Here is an 8637-nt window from a genome sequence, read left to right as displayed (position 1 = left end):
GTGCTGGGATCACATTTGTCCATGGAGAGTAGTGGTGGGAACCACTGACTGTGGTTGGGTCCTCCCATGTTATTAAAACTATTAGAAAGCCATCGGGAATTTTAAAAGCTGATTCAAATAGATGGCAGGAGCAATATCTCCTACATTCAATTTTTGCATTATGACTTTGACATTCTGCCATTGAAATCTGGACTTATGGACTCAACCGGTTTTCCCTTTAAATTCCTGTGTTAAGGCCCTAGCTCTGGGTAAATTAGAATGTTGGGGACAGAGAGATAGCACAGCAGTAGGGCATTTGCCTTGCACACAGCCGATCCAGGTCTGAAGGGGGTTCAAATCCCGGCAATCCATATGGTCCCCTGTGCCTGCCAAGAGCGATTTCTTTCTTTCTTTCTTTTCTTTTTCTTTTTTTTGTGATTTAAATATTTGATTTATGTCAGTCTTACAGAAGATGTCAGTAGAGTGTATAATTCTAACAAGTCAGCGTATTTGCAATAATTTTCTAACAAATGAAAGTCTTTTCTAGCAGAATCGATGTTATTTTTTTTCTGGAGGAGCACACTCAATTGAAATATCTTTCTTGATATAACATTTCCATAAGGAGCTTTTGCTGCATTTTCCATTGATGTTCTGATTGTAGCTTAAAATAAAGTGAAAATTTAAGAAATCCTTTTAGCATAAGTGTGCTGGCTAATTTGACGTTTTATGTTTTAGTTTTTTAGTTTATGTTAACTGCCATATTTTATACTCTTAAATCCCCATTTAAATTCTTAAGTACTTCCATTATACATGAATTGCTATGTAATAATCTATATACATTTACCATTAATAATCCACAAAGTAGATATTGAATATATATATATCTATAGCTAGGCAAAATGTGCCTATCTATATTATAGATATTATTTATTTTTAATATAATTATTTCTTTTTTTGTTTTTGTTTTTTGGCCACACCCATTTGATGCTCAGGGGTTACTCCTGGCTAAGCGCTCAGAAATCGCCCCTAGCTTGGGGGGACCATATGGGACGCTGGGGGATCGAACCGTGGTCCTTCCTTGGCTAGCGCTTGCAAGGCAGACACTTTACCTCTAGCGCCACCTCACCGGCCCCATATAATTATTCCTTTATTAAAAGTTTTAATGAATGTATATATATATATATATTTTTTAAGAGTGATTTCTGAGTGCAGAGCCAGGAGTAGCCAGCCCCTCAGCACTGCTGGGTGTGGCCCAAAATCAACCAACCAATCAGTAAAGTTAAAAAAAAAAAAAACAGGGCCCAGAGAGATAGCACAGCGGCGTTTGCCTTGCAAGCAGCCGATCCAGGACCAAAGGTTCGAATCCCAGTGTCCCATATGGTCCCCCGTGCCTGCCAGGAGCTATTTCTGAGCAGACAGCCAGGACTAACCCCTGAGCACCGCTGGGTGTGGCCCAAAAACAAAACAAAACAAAACAAAAAAAAAAAACCCCAAAAAAACAAACAGATACAAATGGCGAGTCTTTACTAACCAAATAAGCAAGTGAGTAAACTAAATCATCTTTTAGGACCATAACAATAGTATAGTGGGTAGAGCATTTGCCTTTCTTGCTGCTCACCGGGGTTCAAACTTTGGCATCTCATATGGTGTATTGAGCCCACCAGGGTGATCCCTTAATGCAGAGTCAGGATAAGACTTGAGCACTACCAGGCATAATAAAATAAAGAAAAAAATTTTGGTCATAAATAGTAATTTATTAGAAGTTTTGTGGGAAAGCAAAGGCTTTTGAAGCACAGCCTTCTACTGCCTTGGGAAGGAGTCAGTAGAGAGATTCAGCATGTCTCATAGGAAGCCAGCTGGTATTGGAGCTTCCTGAATACTATAAAAATATGAAACATAAAAGTTGCTTCACCCCCAAATAATGTGTTTTATTGCATTCTGAACTGACATGTGAAGTGAGTAATAGAAGCTGTCATTGAGTCTCATCATTAAATGTTTAATAGTATGCTGTCGCAGATTGCACAAAGATGGTGGTAGCAATATCTCCCACATGCAATTCTTACATCATGACTTTGACATTCTGCCATTGAGATCTGGGCCAACATTCCTCTTATAGAGTCACTGTTTTCCCTTGAAATTCCTATGTCAAGGCTGTAACTCTGGGTATCTCAGAATGTGGCCTCATTTAGAAATAAAGTTCTTTACAGAAGTCATCAAGTTAAAATGAAGGCATTAGTGAGGGCCCTACTTCACTAATTATACTTAATAACTGGCATTATTGTAAAAAAAAAAAAGGAGGGGGGAATATGGCTATGGATATACATAGCTAACAGTATGAATACACACAGGGAGAATACTGCCATCCATAGGCAAGAGAAAGGCCTAGGACAAATCCCTCTCTCACCGGCTACAGAAGGAGCTTTCCAGGTCTACACCTGGATTTCAGACTTCTATGCTTCAGAACAACGAAACAGTAAGTTGCTTAAGCAGCTCAACAGGTTATAATCCATAATATAATATCTCTCTATATATAATTTCTTTCCCTTGCATCTGTGACCTATTCTAGGAAATTATAGCATGTTATTTCTAGGTTAGAATAACATTGTTATTGTAATGATTTTAACTATAATTCTCATGTCTGCTTGTTATTTACTAGACTGAGTTATAAAAAACATAGCTTTTTCCGATTGTAATGGGTTGAGCATACTATGAGGAAGTTCAGGCAAAGGTCTCGTTGGTTGCCTAGCTGATAATTTTAGCTGACAATTTGTTTTGTTTTTTGTTTGTTTGTTTGTTTGTTTTGTTGTTGTTGTTTTTTTGGGCCACACCCGGTGGTGCTAAGGGGTTATTCCTGGCTGTCTGCTCAGAAATAGCTCCTGGCAGGCACGGGGGACCATATGGGACACCGGGATTCGAACCAACCACCTTTGGTCCTGGATTGGCTGCTTGCAAGGCAAACACCGCTGTGCTCTCTCTCCCGGCCCTTAGCTGACAATTTGTATCAACTATTAATGCAAGAGGTCCTTGCAAGAGGTCAGGGTGATAGTACTATGGACTAGATAACAGGCTTTGCATGCAAGAGGGGCAGGTTTCATTCGTGAACCTGGTCATGGAGGTTTATGAGTTCCCCAAGAATCAAGTCAGGAGTGGCCCTGAGCACCACTGTGACCCCAAAACAAAAAAATAACAGCAAAAAATTTCCCCAGATGATTCTAACCCTAGGTCACCCCAGTCACCAAATTCTCTCAGATAAGAACCCAGAAATTATGGTACAGACATACATTGATCACACACCCCACAATCATCAAATGGCCATGGTGAATTTGGAACTCACAGAAGTCATGATCATAATAAAATGATTGTTTCAATATAATTCAGCCATAATAAAAGATAAATTCATGCAATTTGCTGCTGCAAAAAGGGAGCTGGAGAGTATCATGTTGAATGAAATTGGAAAGAGATGGACACAGAATGATCTCTGTCATATACAGGATATAAAGAAATAATGGCGGGCCGGAGAGATAACACAGCGGTAGGGCGTTTGCTTTGCATGCAGCCGATCCAGGACAGATGGTGGTTCGAATCTCAGAATCCCATATGATCCCCCATGCCTGCCAGGAGCAATTTCTGAGCATAGAGCCAAGAGTAACCCCTGAACACCACCAGGTGTGACCCCAAACCAATAAATAATAATAATAATAATAATAATAATAATAATAATAATAATAATAGTGAAATAACAAGATCCCAAAGACAAATGGACGCAATGAACATGAGAACTGGTCTTCAATAGGAAAGTTATCACTTGAGAAGGCTGAGGGAGGGGACAAAAGGGGGTGTTCTTTACATGACTGAAACCCAATTACAATCATACTTGTAACCAAGGTGTTTTTTTGTTTGTTTGTTTGTTTGTTTTTGGGTCACACCCAGTGGTGCTCAGGGGTTACTCCTGGCTGTCTGCTCAGAAATAGCTCCTGGCAGGCACGGGGGACCATATGGGACACCGGGATTTGAACCAACAACCTTGGTCCTGAATCGGCTGCTTGCAAGGCAAACGCCGCTGTGCTGTCTCTCCGGGCCCAACCAAGGTGTTTTAATAAAGATATTAATATATATAAAAAAAGAAACGAGCAAGGACTATGGTTTTGGGAAGTGTTCATCAGGGTGGGGAGGAGATGCTGAAAGGTGGTAAAGTGTTATGTATGAAACCCTATCAGCAACAGTACTGAAAATCACTGTGAAAAACTGAAACCAAACCAAACCAAACCAGTATATGTTGCATAAGCAGAGTGGCTAATGTGAGGCAAACTCAGGCAGGGGAGCAGTGATGGAGAGAAGTGGACACTGGTGAAGGGATCATTGTTGAAACATTCTATGCAATTGTATTCAACCATGAATAACTTTATAATTTCACAGTGATTGATTTTTTAAATGGTTGTTAAAAAGTCACTGAATTTGGGGAATGATTTTTTATACAATAGTTAGCACTATGTCTTTATTTATTTATTTATTTTTTGGTTTTTGGGCCACACCGGTGGTGCTCAGGGGTTACTCCTGGCTGTCTGCTTAGAAATAGCTCCTGACAGGCACGGGGGACCATATGGGACACCGGGATTCGAACCAACCACCTTTGGTCCTGGATTGGCTGCTTGCAAGGCAAACGCTGCTGTGCTATCTCTCCGGGCCCAGCACTATGTCTTTCAAATAATTTTTTTGTTGAGAGCTAGAGAGTACTCTAAATTGCAACTTCCATCCTGCTGATCCTGGTTATAGTGTCAGCATCACATATGATCCCCAAGTACTGCGGGGGTCAGTTCTGAACATAGAACCAGGAATATCCCCTGAGGACCTCTGAATGTGACACCCAAATTCAACCAACCATATAATATTTATCTTTATCAGTTTTTATTTGAAAATGACCAGTATGTTTATTTTTTTTTAAATATGGAACGCTTCACGAATTTGCGTGTCATCCTTGCGCAGGGGCCATGCTAATCTTCTCTGTATCGTTCCAATTTTAGTATATGTGCTGCCGAAGCGAGCACCAGTGTGTTTATTTAAACTATCAATTTAAAATTTTTGTTCTATTTTTTGAGCCACACTGGCCGCACTCAAGAAATACTCCTGGCTATGCACTCAGGGATCCCTCCTGGAGGGCTCAGGGAACTATATGTTGTGCCAGAGATGGAACTTGCATTAGCTGAGTGCAGGGCAAGCATCCTACCCACTATATTATCACTCTAGCATCAGCATCAACTTCTGTTTGTCCTTCATGGCTCTAGATTCAGACATCAGGAACATAGGTGATGGGCCAAACATGGGTCAATTTAATAGACCACTCATGTATGAGCTTCAGACAAACTGAAAAAGCAAAAGAAAGGAAGTAGATTGAGTGAGCATAAGATTTTTCAGAACAATTTCTGAGAGTTAAAAGTTTATTAACTGGGCCCGGAGAGATAGCACAGTGGCGTTTGCCTTGCAAGCAGCCGATCCAGGACCAAAGGTGGTTGGTTCGAATCCCAGTGTCCCATATGGTCCCCTGTGCCTGCCAGGAGCTATTTCTGAGCAGACAGCCAGGAGTAACCCCTGAGCACCGCCCAAAAACCAAAAACCAAAAAAAAAAGTTTATTAACTGGGCCCGGAGAGATAGCATGGAGGTAAGGCGTTTACCTTTCATGCAGGAGGTCATCAGTTCGAATCCCAGGGTCCCATATAGTCTCCTGTGCCTGCCAGGAGCAATTTCTGAGCCTGGAGCCAGGAACAACCCCTGAGCACTGCCGGGTGTGACCCAAAAACCACACACACAAAAAAAAGTTTATTAACTATGTTGTGAAGTTTATCTAGAATTGAGAGGAATCTTGGAACACCATATGGCAGTCATTTCTGCCTTAGCTGAGGCAGAAAATTATTTTATAAACTACTTTACTTAAATATATTACATAGTTGCTTATAATATATTTGCTTCAAGACCAATCCCACCACAAATGTAAAATTCCTTCCAACATTGTCCCCAAATTTTTATTCATTCCCAAGCCTATTTGGCATGCATGAAATAATATATATTTATATTGCTTAAGGTAAGTGGTAATAAAGTTATTTTAAAGTACCTCAATTAGAAAATTTGTAAAAATTGATGTATCTCTCAATGAAGTCATTAAGTCATTGTATAGGTTTGCTGAACAATTTATTGCTGGTTTATTTTCTATTATTTATTTTGTTTTTGAACATTTGAACATTAGGTGACTTTGAATCCATGTAGACATACAAATTGGTGTGTCCGGGGCTGGAGAGATAGCATGGAGGTAAGGCATTTGCCTTGCAATCAGAAGGTCGGTGGTTCAAATCCCGGCATCCCATATGGTCCCCCAAGCCTGCCAGGAGTAATTTCTGAGCATAGAGCCAGGATTAACCCCTGAGCACTGCTGGGTGTGACACAAACAAACAAACAAACAAACAAAGAAAAAACAAATTGATGTGTCCCTACTGGGGTGACAGTATTGAAAAAAATTGAAGTTGTCATGTGGCTGCACTATGGGTGAGCAGTCCAGAAATTCCAAGCCCTATGACTGATATTGTAGCTTTTGTGGGGCATGACTTCAACTGCCAGGGCCTGTGGACCTTAGAAGGCTAGAGGGAGGTACCTTCAATAAAATCCTGGAGACATTAGCTCAATATTGGCATATCTGGAATTTTTGGTCTGTTTGACATCACTGCAGAGCTCCATGGTTCAATGGTAAAACAGGGTCATTGGTAAAGTGTCGGTTGTGGATGGTGGGTGCAGCTGGTGTAACTTTGGCAGATTGAGGACTTGGCCCTTCCTCTCCTGAGACAGAGGCTTGAGGGGGAAAATAAAGTATCTTCCTGTGAGGGAGTAAGTAATGGTGGCTGGTCCAAAAAAGGGGCTTGGAAACAAGCTGCAGTGGGATCTAAACTTTCTGCCAAACTAGGCTATTGATGCCAGCCTAACTCCCTGGCAAAGTCTGTGCCCAGATTTCCCCAGGAACTGGATCATGAAAGAAGCTACTTCCACCTGTGTTCTTCAGATTAGGTACCAAACATAAGAAAATTGCTCTGTAAACCTATGTAATAACTTCCTAGATTAATATTTTTTCTTTGCCTTTCCCATATGGTTTGAAGCAATTCATTTAGAGAAATTTTCAAATCTGCCAGGATGGGGTGATTTTTTAAAACTCCTTCCTTCCTTCCTTCCTTCCTTCCTTCCTTCCTTCCTTCCTTCCTTCCTTCCTTCCTTCCTTCCTTCCTTCCTTCCTTCCTTCCTTCCTTCCTTCCTTCCTTCCTTCCTCCCTCCCTCCCTCCTTCCTTCCTTCCTCCCTCCCTCCCTCCTTCCTTCTTTCCTTCCTTCCTTCCTCCCTTCCTCCCTCCCTCCCTTCCTTCCCTCCCTCCCTCCCTTCCTCCCTCTCTCCCTTCCTCCCTCCCTTCCTTCCTTCCTCCCTTCCTTCACTTCCTTCCTCCTTCCCCCTCCCTCCCTCCCTCCCTTCATTCCTCCCTCCCTCCCTCCCTTCCTCCCTCCCTCCCTTCCTTCTTCACTTCCTTCCTTCTTCCCTTCCTTCTTCCCTTCCTTCCTTTCTCCCTTCCTTCCCTCCCTCCCTTCCCTCCCTCCTTCCCTTCCTTTTCCCTTCTTCCCTTCCTTCTTCCCTTCCTTCCTTCCTTCCTCCCTTCCTTTTTCCCTTCCTTTCTTCCTCCCTCCCTCCCTTCCTTCCTTCCTTCCTTCCTCCCTTCCCTCTCTTCCTCCCTTCCTTCTTCCCTTCCTTCCTTCCTCCCTTCCCTCCCTCCCTCCCTCTTCCCTTCCTTCCTTCCTTCCTCCCTCCCTTCCCTCCCTCCTCCCTTTCTTCTTTCTTCCCTCCCTCCCTCCTTCCTCCCTCCTTCCTTCCTCTCTCCCTCCCTCCTCCCTCCCTCCCTCCTTCCTTCTTTCTTTCCTTCCTTCCTCCCTCCCTCCTCCCTCCCTCCCTCCCTCCCTCCCTCCTTCCTTCCTTCCTTCCTTCCTTCCTTCCTTCCTTCCTTCCTTCCTTCCTTCCTTCCTTCCTTCCTTCCTTCCTTCCTTCCTTCCTCTTTCAACAACTGACATATAGTACACTGCTCATATTTGACGTATGCAAGTTCCTAAGTTTTGGCTTATGTATATATAGTGTATATAATTAAGATGGTGAACTTTTTCATCACTCCCAAATGTATTGATGTCCCCTTGAATGATTAATTGATGGGAAGGTTGGGCCAAACCTAGTGGTGCTCAAGGACCAGATCTGGCTTTGTGCCTAGGGGTTTCATCTGGTAGTGATCAGGACCATATGTGATGCTGGGATAAGAACCCTTCTTGTGGTCACTGTATGCAAGGCAAGTAAGTACCTTAGTCTCTGTACTAGTTCTCTGTTCTTGGCACTTTAAAATTTTCTTTTGATAAGGAATGGGGGATTTAAAATTGTAATTTTATTTTTAATAACATTTTAATTGAATCACCATGAGATACACAGTTATGGAGTTGTTATGATTGAGTTTCAGTCACACAATGTCCAAGACCCATTTTTTTGCACCAGTGAACATTTCCCACCACCAATGTCTCCAGTTTCCCTCTCTCCCCCTTGCCCTTTATTGCAGACATTTTTCCTCTCTTTCTCTTTTATCCTTTTAGACCCATGGCTT

At 42.2% G+C, this 8637-nt stretch overlaps 1 non-coding gene across 1 annotated transcript; it reads right to left on the bottom strand.

The window, feature by feature from the left end:
* Positions 1 to 4917: 4917 nt before the first annotated feature.
* On the bottom strand, positions 4918 to 5024 carry LOC126003054 (U6 spliceosomal RNA). The gene has a single exon (XR_007493598.1). It is a non-coding gene; the product is annotated as a U6 spliceosomal RNA (small nuclear RNA).
* Between the last annotated feature and the right edge of the window lie 3613 nt (positions 5025 to 8637).

Source organism: Suncus etruscus, chromosome 2, assembly GCF_024139225.1.
Source record: "Suncus etruscus isolate mSunEtr1 chromosome 2, mSunEtr1.pri.cur, whole genome shotgun sequence".
Lineage (NCBI taxonomy): Eukaryota > Metazoa > Chordata > Mammalia > Eulipotyphla > Soricidae > Suncus > Suncus etruscus.
Note: the sequence above shows the minus strand (reverse complement) of the source record. Positions and strands in the feature narration are given on the sequence as shown.